The sequence below is a fragment of the Trachypithecus francoisi genome, unplaced genomic scaffold (genome assembly GCF_009764315.1).
Source record: "Trachypithecus francoisi isolate TF-2019V2 unplaced genomic scaffold, Tfra_2.0 Lachesis_group4, whole genome shotgun sequence".
Classification (NCBI taxonomy): domain Eukaryota; kingdom Metazoa; phylum Chordata; class Mammalia; order Primates; family Cercopithecidae; genus Trachypithecus; species Trachypithecus francoisi.
In genome coordinates, this window is record NW_022681469.1 from 136028452 (window position 1) to 136041229 (window position 12778).

The window sequence follows — 12778 nt, forward strand, 5'->3', positions numbered from 1 at the left end:
ATCCCCTCCCCCCTACACACACACAAAATAGTGTGTGTGTGTGTGTGTGTGTGTGTATAGGTGATGGGGGCAGGGGTGCACAAAACAAACCCAGATCAGATCCCAGTTCCTCTGCTCACTCACCGTGTAAACTCAGGCCTCAGTGTTCCCATCTATAAAATGGGATCCATAATATGAACCTGTGGGGGTCAAGGGCAGCCGTCAGATAATAAGTGATACTATTTCTGAGAAGCCTGGTGGCTCTTCTTAAACACGGGTGTCACAGAAATCTGCAGCACTCTGACCAGAGGAGCCACAACACAAGTGTGACTCTGAAACTCCGCTGGCCATCTGATGCCACCAAGTGCCCACCTGCCAGACCAGCCTACCAGCAGCGCTGCAACCCCCCTGCAACCACCTGCACCACAGTGGCAATGCCTCCTTGCTCGGTGCAAATCAAGGTGGGGGTGGTGGAGGAAGCAGGCAGGTTAAAATAGCTTCTGTGGAATATTCTAGACTGGGAATCAGCTTTTCCCTGCGGAACTCAAGGGCCCGGGGCACAAGCTGGTCAGCCCAGTCCTGACCAGAATCTACTTCTCCTTCCTTGGTTTGGTTTCTCTTTCACTTCCCCCTCCCCCGGAGCTTCCCCGCACCCCAGGCCCTTCGGGTCCCGGCTTCTCGGCCCTGCTACTGTACCTTGAGCAGCACCTGCTGGCAGCTTCCAGGGATCACGCCGGAACGCGGCCGCTGCTCGAGCCCAGCTAGCGGGATGCCTGGAGCCAGGGCCAAGCCGGTCTAAGCGGCAGCCTCTATTTTTACCCTGAGCACCAGCAAGGGCAACTTCTTTTAAGAGCAGCTCTTGATTTTTCCCCCCTTTTGGCAGCTAAAGAATTCAGGGAGGGGAAAAAAATTCACTCTTCAGTGAGTGCAGCTGGGAATCTCTGAACCCAGCCCTCACTGCCAGGGACTGAAACCACAGCAAATGTCAGGGAGCGGGACCTGCTGAGGGGCCGACTGGCTCCCCGCGGACAGAGGCGAGCAGGGAGCGCTCGCGCACCAGCTAACTGCCCCCTTCTGAGTGCAGAGCGCGGTCCTCCAGCGACTGCACTAGCAAAGTGGCCCGCTGCCACCGCGTTATTCACCTAGTGGAGGCGGCCTGATTTACTGGCGACTTCACAAACCCAACTCCACGCTGGAGCATTTGCATGGCTCTGTTCTCGCCTCGAGGAGCAGCCACTAGCGAACCCGGTGGAGCAGCTTGCTGCGAGAAGGAGCCGGGAGGGAAACTGTGGTACCTTATTTTACTGTAATTGCAAAAGGAACGATGTGCCAGAGATTTATATTTAGAAGTTGTATGTTTCTACTTTTATGTAAATGGAGCAATTAGGGCCTGTCTTGCTGCTGCTAACTCCAATGCGTGTGCATTGCTGGGGAGCTGGTGTTTTCAATCACAATTAGTGAGCTGGTCAAAAAACAAAGTTCGTTTAAGGATAAGAGCTCAATTGTGCGAATGGGGGAGAGGCCAGCGTTCGTGTGCCGGCCTGTGGCTTGCGGTGACACCTAGCTTAGGGCCATGGCCAACCCTATAGTGGTGTTTACCTGTGGCAGCAGCTGTCCCTGTTCAAAGTTGGCATAGATGAGGAAGCAAGAATGTTCACTTTTCTTCTCAAGCAAACCGTCTGTCCTTCAGCTTTCATCCACGCTATTAATTGGTGTCTTTCCTCCCTACTCCTTGAGCAAGGAGACAGGCCCAGAAAAGCGGGACGGGGAGGGGGGGACATTTTTCAGGGCTCTATTATTTTAGCTGCTGCTCACGGATTGCTGTTATTCAGTCAAAAATACAAGCCAGGAGACGTGAACGCCCCAAGCAGGTGACTAGGATGTTGTTCTCTGATTCAGCTGAAAAGACACAAGGCTGGGAGTTCAGAGGCACGGACAAGAGCGCTGACGAGTCAGGGTGTTTTCGTTCCTTCCTATGAAAAAATCTGTTTCCAAAAACGCATGATTTCTGGTTCATCCCGTCTGGGAAACCGAACATAAAACGTGACTATGGAGAGAAATCAAAAGGTGTTCCCAGCAGCTAATGTGTTATTCTGGGGCTCAGGCCGGAAAACCTGGCCTTGTTGGTGAGGGGTGACAGAGAATGTGGGCAGGATCCAGAGCTGCTGCAGGGAGACTGCGAGAGTCTGTGATGAAGAAGGGTCTCATCAAATGGTTGACATTGAACATGGGATTGGCAAACACTGCTTATTTCCTGGACAGCCACAACCTGTACATAACTTGGGTTGAATGTTAGTTAGAAAGAGTTGGGACAAAGGAGAAGCAGTGTTTCACATTCAAAATTGAACTGGGAAGCTGTTTTGCTTTCAAGTTAAATCAGTGAATGAATAGCTCTAAACAGAGAGAAAGAGGGAAACATTAAAAAGTCCCCTGAAATTCATTGAGAACAACAGGGTCAGAAATGGTTAATCTGAAACTTGATTCCTAAGCTTCACATTTCTTTCAGAACCACTGGAATATCCCACAAGGCCTTCTGCTATGTAAGAGCACTCTGTTTTCAGAGTATTTGGAAATGCTGTTTTCTGAACCCAGATACTAGAACTAAAACAACTGGGAAAAAGAGAAGAAGAAAAAAAATCCAGTAAGTAATCTATTACTCTTCATTCTACAGCAGTGGTTCTCAACTGGGGCAATTTTGCTACCCGGGGGACATCTGGCAATGTTTGAAGACATTTTGGTTGTTACAGCTGGGAGGGAGGGTCCACTGATCATTAGTGGGTAGGGGCCAGGGATGCTGCTGAATATCCTACCATGCACAGGACAGCCCCCAACAACAAGAAATTATCTGGCCTACGGTGTTAACTGTTCTGCACTTGAGATACCCTGATTTCATGTTATAATTGTGAAGTTCACCCAACCTTCTCCCTATCCATCTCCAAGAGACCTTGGGAACCAAGAAAAACATTACAACTCTACAAAATACTAATAATTCAAGTGATTCTGCTTCCTCTTGCATCTTATGTTCTCTGATTACTGGAGACTACAGATACAATGCTCCTGTTGGGCAACATCGTTGCTCCAACCAACTTCCATGTATGGCCTCAATACATTTTCCTGCTGGCTTTTTGTTCTAACCCAAAGCAGAATCTTGGTGGCCAGCAACAAAATGAGATGGGCTGGCCCACACCCAAGTTGTTAGGAGACAAGAGACTCATGCAAAAGAATAAATAAATAAAGGATTGAGTTGTTCATTTTAGCAATTCAGTATCAGATAAATCCATGCAAGAGAGAATTCCCTGAAGTAAAATTCACAAAAGTAAGATTACCCTGCCTTTCTCCTAGAGCAAACGAATATGCTGTAGCTTGATTTTATTTGTTTAATACCTTAGGGGAATGACATACAATCAATATCCAAAGAGATAAAACAGTGTTTTGCTAAATCCTAATGGCTGTTGCAAGCAACATTATATTCTCCAAACTTCCTTTGTAAAAGGAAGTGGTGTGGCTGTTAAAGGAAGGCCATGCCCTTCCAGCCCTTCCAGGTGTTGCTCTCCTGTGAGGACTGGGGAAACTATTGTGAAGGATTCCACCTCATGGAAAATCGTAAGAGTAATCAACAAGTATTGGTGAAATGCACAAAAGGGAAGTTGCCTGTGTGAAACCAGCTTAGAACTGAAATCCTGTTGTCCAGACAGTGAGGGCTTACTTCCCCGGTTCATCACTTACCTCCTGAGTGACATGGGTCCTCCAGAAAGGAAAGGGTAGGTCAGAGATCATTTTAAGATGAAGGGAGCCATGAGGGGAATGTCTTAGACACTCTGACGCTGTGTCATCTCTTCCAACTTGTGAATCACCGTCTCCTCAGGTAAATGGTCATTTTGGAACCAAAGGCCTCAATCAACTTTCAAATGATTCAGAAATGCCTGGAGTTCTTCCCAAGAGGTAACCATGTGGTACATGTAAAAGAATTCAATATTGAGAGAAATACTCATTTACAACCACTATAGAAAAACATACATTGAAAAAAACCCAGACTAACTCAACCTGAAGAAATATGCCCTCAACATTCTTCCTGACCAATATATGTTTCAAAATTGTTTATCATGACTCAGTTCTAACCCAATCAGGAAACATCTGCTTCAACAATTTATCTTCCTATTGCCCCAGAAGATTGTTGAAAAATACTCCCCAAGGAACATGGAACAGATTATTGTAATCATTTTTCTCACCTGGATCCCCTTGGGTAATAAGTTCCATTGCTGACTTGAAGACATGGTGGTTTAGCACGTAGATTCCATTGGACTGATAAGAGGGCAGCAATCTTGCTTTGCATTCAGTTTTGCCTGTCCACAAAGATCCCCCCAGAGCCTGTTCCCAAATCGCTGCTTGGAGGGAAAAAGCCCCACAGAAAAGCCTGGGGGCAGTCCTGTGTGTATTTTTTTTAAATCAGTGAATTGCTGCCTCCCTCGTGTCCTAATAGAGTCCAAAGGTTCTGCCCTCTGGGGGAGCAGCTCCAAGGCATGGTCTGAGTGCCGCTGTTCACGAGTCCTGTGGACTCGCATGGACACTGGCAGCAGCTCAGCCAGGTGAGCAAATATTTCCAGGTGGCCCACTCTAATTTTAGGAAGGTCAAGTTTGCAAAGGTGAAATAATAAGTAGGACTTCTGTCACTTTATCAGATTGGAAAAGCAAACTGTAATTAAGCACAATATTCTTAGAGTTTAAAATGGAATCACTGAATTCTACAACCAGCTTTAAACTCTCAAAAAATAACTTATGGCTATAATCCCTCTTCTACTCATTGAGTTCCTCTTAAAAGATGGAAGAGTATAATGAATGAGGGAGGAACCTCTATAGTAGAAGGAAAAAAAAACACTCCAGAAAACCTCTCTCTCAAAGGCCAGGGGTTCATTTGTGATCCCTTAATGAAACAGGGGCAGAAAGCCAACAAGGTAATTTTGGCCAACTCCAACATCACTTAACTATGAGCTGAGAATAATTAAAATGGTGCTCCCTGTAGAAAAGAGTTCACCCAATAAGTTTCCCAAATTTCAAGGAGCTTTTGTTTTATTAGATGCTGTTAGCTTCATGTTAGTCACAGGAAAAAAAAAATGCCCACATACACACGCACAACTAAATGTAGTCAGTTTGCTCAGCTGCTGCTGACGTCACTGCTGCCCACTAGGAGTGAGTTACTGTCATAACCCCTCTTTTATTAATCATAGGCTGGAGGAAGCACAAAGTGGGTGACATCATTAGGCAAAGGACCGGCTAACTCATGCTCCAATTTACTCAGCTTTATTATAACATTTCTCGAGTGTCATATGAAAGTGATTACCATTTCACACTTTCCCCATCTGAACAATCATCTCTAACCCTCAATTCGAATTCCCAGAGAGAAGCTTAGCTTTTCAGATGGAGGTGCATAAAGGCCAAATCTCACCAAGGGTCCTTGTCCCAAGAAGAAATGTCCTCCTCAGAACGCCTTCTTCCTGGGCTTGAAACAGAGGCAGTTTCTAGAACTGCAGGAAACTAAATAATTCTCCATTGTCTCTGGCCCTGGCAGTGGCCTCTGACTGGGGAAGACCCTGATGGTCCAGACGGGTGCAGCCAAGTATGGCCTCCCGGTGACCAAGGGCACAGGCACCTCAGTGCTCTGAAGTATGAAAAATACCATTTGAAGATGAGGTAAAAGGTAGTGGTTGAATGTATGGGTCCTGCAGTCAGACTGCCTGGGTTCAAATTTAGGATTCACCATTTTCAAACTGCTGGGCAAATGACTTGGTTCCCCGATTAGTATAATAAATATGGATAAGAATAGTACCCCCTTCATAGATAGGATTGTTGTCAGGGATAGCTCAGTTAATTTTGTGAGCCACATAGAATATGCTGGTACATAGTCAATGTTGCTTACTGGTATTATTTCTCTTCCTTTTTTAAAAAAAGCTTTCTTGGCTGACCTGAACTCCCTACATCCTACTTTGTAGAGCCTTGGAAAGATGGGTAAATGCTCTGTGACAAGTCGCCAGGGCAGACTGGTACTGGGAAGACCCTACTACACATTTGGCTGTCCCTGGCTGGAAAGTTATAAGTCAGTCTACCTCTCTGTGGTCCAGTTTCCACACCTACTACTCTTTATCCCATGAGGAACTTCTGGAAACTAAAAAAGGTACGTAATGAAAACAGAAAGAAGACATTGGTTCAAGGATCCTCAAGAGCTCAGCATCGTGTTTCTGTTGTTTCTTTTTGAACAGACAAAATTCTCAGAGTGTTCAGTAGCTGCACACACACACACACACACACACACCCCACATACTCACAAAAGTAGCATCTCCACAATGTTGCATGCATCAGGAAAAGCAAATGTTTTTTACCACAGGCTGGGCTATGCTTCATCCTCTTAAATTAGCATCTTGAGGTCTTTGCAGAAGCCATTTTATAGATGCCTACACTCATCCCCTTACTTGCATTCTCATCCTGAGGGTATTTTAAGGAGTCAAAATAAAGTTTACTTAAGCGTGTGTGAGAGACAGAATGATAGACCAAAAGAGAAGGCTGGGGCTTCGTAATATTTAGATAATGATGAAACTGAAATGGCTGATGCAGAGTGCGGTAATTATATAGGATACTTTATTATTTGGGTTCACCTTTGCTCAGTAGTGAATTATAAGCACTCTACTAGGTGAGAGATTTGGCTTCCAAAATGAACAACTGGTGCAGGATGGAACTGCCAGACCATGTCACATGGCAAATAAAATAATAATACATAGAAACTCTAGGCTCTCCTAATTGGAAGCTTCCTTTAGACAACAAAAGATGCCAGGATATCTGCTGCCCCCTAACTGGTTCCATGAAGAAGAGCGTATAACTTTTTAAGAAGCAAACTCTGATTCAGGTACAGTTAGTTGGCGGCTGAGTCAACCTCCTAAGTTATAGTTGTGAATTTGGTCATTTCCGTGAACCTGTTTGTTACGATTAAGGCAAATTGGGTAGAGTCCTGTTCTGTTTCTGTCTTTTCCTGATGGAGAGGCACTCCTGATTTGCAGCAGCTGTCCAGGTAGAACAGGTTGACCAAAGCACACATCACCAACACACACTGTTAATCACGTGACTAGATAAAACTCTCACGGTGTCATTCAAATTTCCATATCCTTCTTCTATGGAAATTTCTGAGAGACCCAGAAAAGGAGCATAACCATGAGGGAAAGTGAATCCTGCAGACTTGACTATTCCAGACTTACCAGGTGATCCAGCTGTCCATCAGTGGGAAGAGGCTGAGGCGCCCCCTTCTGGTGCATCTGAATAGGAATAAACTCTGGGTAGAAAGAGACCCTGTAGCAACTGGACACCTTCTCTGTGATTTGTCCACTTCCAATATCAAAATTGCTGCTTTTTAAATGACATCCATCCTAAGTTTAAAACAAAACATATTATTTGTATAAAATGTGGAAGACACAGAACAAAAAATGTAAATCACATGTAATCATACCTCCCAGAAATAATCATTATTAAAATTTCTGTGCGTGTGTAAAACAAAATTGCAATCCTAGTGTAATATTGTACTGTATACTGATATTTTTCACCTACCAATGTATGTTGAGCAGTTTCAATGGTCAAATTATTTCTTGAAAATATTAATGACTGGGGAGTAACCTTTCAAATAGGTGTGTCTTTATTTTTAAACCAGTCCACAATTATTGCATATTGAAGTCATTTCCCAAATTTTTTAAGTGTGAGTATTGCATCTATCCTTTTATGTGTTTAAATGCATCTCTTATTATTTCCTTGAGATGAGTTCCTAGAAGTCGAATCACTAGATCTAAAAATGTGGACATATTTGTGCTGGGCGTGGTGGGTCACGCCTATAATCCCAGCACTTTGGGAGACTAAAGCAGGTGGATCACGTGAGGTCAGGAATTCGAGACCAGCCTAGCCAACATAGTGAAACCCCATCTCTACTAAAATTACCAAAATTAGCCAGGTGTGGTGGCACACGCCTGTAATCCCAGCTGCTCAGGAGGCTGAGGCATGAGAATCACTTGAACCCAGGAGGCAGAGGTTGCAGTGAGCCGAGATGGCACTACTACACTCCAGTCTGGGCGACAGAGTAAGACTTCCTCTCAAAATAAATAAATAATTACATAAAATTAAAATTAAATAAGATAAATAAAAAATTAAAATGTGGACATATTTAAGATCTTTATATATATAACCAGCTGCCCTCCTGAAAGTTTTTACCTGTTACATTCCAACCAATAGTGTAAGGGCATGACTCTTTCCCTGTGTTTTGGGATGGATGTTATTATCAAAGTTCTCTCCCACCCAGGCCAAATACGGTATATGCTTTGTTTTATTTTGAATTTTTAAATTATTACTTAAAATGGACATTTTGTTGTCCATTTGAACAACTTTCTTTTGAGTAACTGTTCATGTTCTTTGCCCATTGTTTCTTTTATTAATAAGAACCCTATTCTCATTCTTATATTTTAAATAAAATTTCATTGTATATACATTTATATTATCTATAGTAAAGTATATTTTATTATTAATGAGAACTTTTTTTATATTAAGACTCCTACCCTACTGTCTTCTACATATTATTGTAATTTTTCCCCTGTTAGTTCCTGGCCCTTTAATTTTGTTTGTATTAATAGTGTTTCAGGCCAAAAGAGAGTTTACATTTTTATGTGAACTCATCTAGGAATTGCTATCTTTTTGCTAAGGCTTCTCCATCAGGAAATCAAATTGATACTCATGTATATTTTTCACTAAATATTTTTTGACACTTTATTCTTTAATCCAACATATCTGGAATATATTTTGTCATACAGAACAAGGAAGAGCTATGACATTTTAGAAATTTTTCCAAAAATTGAATGAGCACCATTTATGAACTTTTCACTTTGGAACGCCATTTTCATCACCTGTTGAATGTGTATAAATATGAGCACTAATTTCATTCGATTGATCTGTAGTGTGTTGCTAAGCTTGTGATCCCGTTCCATTCATGTCATTTCCCAGTTTTAAAATTGTTCTTTTAACTCTAGTTCTGTCCTATCCCAGGTCTTTTTATGTATGTGACTCAAGTCCACAAGCCGACAGTTATCTTTTTTTTTTTTTTTTTTTTTTTGAGGCGGAGTCTTGCTCTGTCGCCCAGGCTGGAGTGCAGTGGCCGGATCTCAGCTCACTGCAAGCTCCGCCTCCCGGGTTCCCGCCATTCTCCTGCCTCAGCCTCCCAAGTAGCTGGGACTACAGGCGCCCGCCACCTCGCCCGGCTAGTTTTTTGTATTTTTAGTAGAGACAGGGTTTCACTGTGTTCGCCAGGATGGTCTCGATCTCCTGACCTCGTGATCCGCCCGTCTCGGCCTCCCAAAGTGCTGGGATTACAGGCTTGAGCCACCGCGCCCGGCCTTTTTTTTTTTTTTTTGAGATGGGGTCTCGCTCTGTCACCCAAGCTGGAGTGCAGTGGCCGGATCTCAGCTCACTGCAAGCTCCGCCTCCCGGGTTCACGCCATTCTCCTGCCTCAGCCTCCCGAGTAGCTGGGACTACAGGCTCCCGCCACCTCGCCCGGCTAGTTTTTTTTTTTTTTTTTTGTATTTTTAGTAGAGATGGGGCTTCATAGTGTTAGCCAGGATGGTCTCGATCTCCTGACCTCGTGATCCGCCCGTCTCGGTCTCCCAAAGTGCTGGGATTACAGGCTTGAGCCACCGCGCCCGGCCCAGTTATCTTGATTAAAATAAATTTCCTAATGCCAGGGCTTTATAACAACTGTAGATAATTCTAGGTTTTTCTCTACCTGTGGTTACTCAAAGTTTGTCATTTAATGGTAGCATATTATTGAACAGTGTGTTTGTTTGTTTGTTGAGATTGTGTCTCACTCTGTTGCCCAGGCTGGAGTGAAGTGGCGCGATCTCCGCTCACTGCAACCTCCATCTCCTGGGTTCAAGCAAGACGGGGTTTCATAGTGTTAGCCAGGATGGTCTCGATCTCCTGACCTCGTGATCCGCCCGTCTCGGCCTCCCAAAGTGCTGGGATTACAGGCTTGAGCCACTGCGCCCGGCCCAGTTATCTTGATTAAAATATAATTTCCTAATGCCAGGGCTTTATAACAACTGTAGATAATTCTAGGTTTTTCTCTACCTGTGGTTACTCAAAGTTTGTCATTTAATGGTAGCATATTATTGAACAGTGTGTTTGTTTGTTTGTTGAGATTGTGTCTCACTCTGTTGCCCAGGCTGGAGTTAAGTGGCGCGATCTCGGCTCACTGCAACCTCCATCTCCTGGGTTCAAGCAATTCTCATGCCTCAGCCTCCTGAGTAGCTGGGACTATAGATATGCACCACCACACCTGGCTAACTTTTTGTATTTTTAGTAGAGATGGATTTTCACCATGTTGCCTGGGCTGGTCTCGAACTCAGGCAATCTGCCTGCCTTGGTTTCCTAAAGTGCTAGGATTACAGGCGTGAGCCACCGTACCTGGGCTTAAACAGTGTTTTTAATTAAAAAAGCTTCTTCCTAATTCTAAAAATAATAGGTATTCATTTTTCAAATACAAACACCATCGAGGAAAAAAGAAAGGGAGGAAGAAAGAGAAAGAGGAGGGAGGTAAAGAGGAAACAAAGAAAGGGAGAGAAGGAGGAAGGGAAAAGAGGGAGGAGGGACAGAGGGCTCCTACAATTTAATCATCCAAAGAAAACCAGAAACAAAATTATGGTTTCTGTCTTTCCAGAAATGGAAAGATCTTTCCTCATTTCAGGAACGTTTTCTTCTATTGCATTTTTGACAAGTGTTTTTGTTTGTTTCTAAAATTTTCTTGAATGTGTAAATTGTTGATTTAAAGATTTAGTTTTTGAGCGTGCTCTTTAGCTTTCTTTGCTCTTTGTTTCGTTTCTTCTTGTTAGTTGAGGAATTTATGCATAAGCCCTATGTTGCTGTTTATTCTTTTTCTGTTAACTCATTTTTGAATGGGATAAGACAGCAGGTCTACTGTTTGCCCTAAAATAGCATAGATGTGTTCTCATCTATCCTCCTTTCTACTTCTCTGAACACCATCTACATCTTATCTAACAGTTGGGTGCTGATGGCCTCTGGGGCCTAGGACAAGAGCTGAGGTCATGGGTTGGAACTTCCTGTTGACCCTGCAGCCAGGTCCTGTTTTGACAAGTTAGGAGTGTGTCCCTTCTGTTTGAGGAATATGCTTCAGGTCTCAACCTTTTCCCTAGTTTTGGAATGGACTGGGTTAGAAAGATGTTGGAGTTTGCAGCCTTTTTCTTCTGTACTGCTGCATGTGTTTAATTCTTCACCGTGTCTCAAGCTTACAGCTCTCACTCCTCATTTCCTTTTCTTACCTGTGACAAAGCCTCTGTTCCTCCATGCATAGATGTAAGCTTATGCCACCATTAACAAAACTTAGGGAGAGAAAACTAAAATCACCCATTCACTCCAGGCTTGGCAGATGCTCACACCTGACTCATTCTTTTGTTTTTGGGTCCTTCCCCCAACAGCTGCCACAGCTGTGTGTTGGCTGGCTGCTTCCCGATCCCTAGTTGGACCCTGCTTCTCTGCAGTCCCTTGCATACAGACTCTCTCTGTGAGACACATTCTCCTCCTCTTGGGCAGGACCTAAAACAGCCTCAGGCCTGCCTTCCCTCCCATGTAGACCCTATTAGGTCCACAGGAAACTCATGCATTTCTAGCCCACTATTGACAGGAACGTGGTTCCTTAATAAACATAGCCCCTTCCTCTTTTTATCCTTCACCTTGTCTTAGACCAATTTACATTTATTCAGGCATGAGTTAGGCATTAGTGTGCACGGTCCCTCAACTGCAGAAGGTGCTGTTGAAGCCTATGTTAGTTATCTTTCCTGGAGTTGAGGAAGATTAATTAACCCTACCCTGTTGGGAGAGCTGGGACTCACACACAACTGGCAGGTGCTTCTTCTGAAGGCGTCTCCCAAAATTCACCCTCCGCCCACCCCCCTGCCTTGCTCTCCACTCTCTTAAACTTTTATATTCTCAACATCTCTCCAGAGTCTTAAAATAATGGAACCTGTTCTCAGATATCTACTTTAAAGATTCCTTTGCAGTGGTCTCTATCCCCTTCACTCTGGTATCTGATAGCTTTCTGGTATTTTGGCCCCTGGGTTAGAATTTCAATTTTAAAACATTATACTAGTTTTAAAACACTAAATGTTTGTCTTCTATTATTGCTTGAGTGAGAAATAAGCCTTTATTGATTTTGAGGCATCATCATTTTGGGATCTATTTCTTCTAGCAACTATTACCTTCAAGATAAGAAGAGCAGAAGATGAGAAATTTAAAGGCAGAGGCTTGGGAACCTTCATATTTACGAGGTGAGTGGAGGAAGAGGAGTCTGTGAGGAGCTTTGAGGAATCAGATGTGTAGGAGAAAAACACGTAGGGAACATTGTCAAGGAAGTCAAGAAAAGTGAGAGTTTGAAAATGTCAGATGACACGATGTGGTCAAGTAAGACACTGAGAGAAAGGCCCAATAGATCTGGCAATATTCTAATCAGTGACAGTGCTAGCCTGAGCAGATCAGCTTTGTTACTTGGGGACAGATTTTAGTGGGAAGAGGAGGGGATGAGAAGACTAAGGGGATATACTCTGTCAAACATTGTTAAGAAGAAATTGAGTAATGACTAGAGAAGGAGACACTGAGGATTGAGAGAAAGCCCTTTCAAATTTTAAGATGGAGATTTAAGCTTCTCTTCTGAGAGAAGTGAGCTGATAAAGGTAAATAACTTTACAATATGAGAGAAGACAGAGAAACAAATTT

At 43.5% G+C, this 12778-nt stretch overlaps 1 long non-coding RNA gene across 1 annotated transcript in view; it reads left to right on the plus strand.

Annotated features, from left to right (window-relative positions):
* LOC117073237 overlaps positions 1-12778 on the plus strand; it is an 86137-nt gene that overhangs the window by 10703 nt on the left and 62656 nt on the right. The window contains exon 2 of the long non-coding RNA XR_004433179.1: positions 5967-6148. This is a non-coding gene — a long non-coding RNA (uncharacterized LOC117073237). The remainder of the gene's footprint in view (positions 1-5966; positions 6149-12778) is intronic.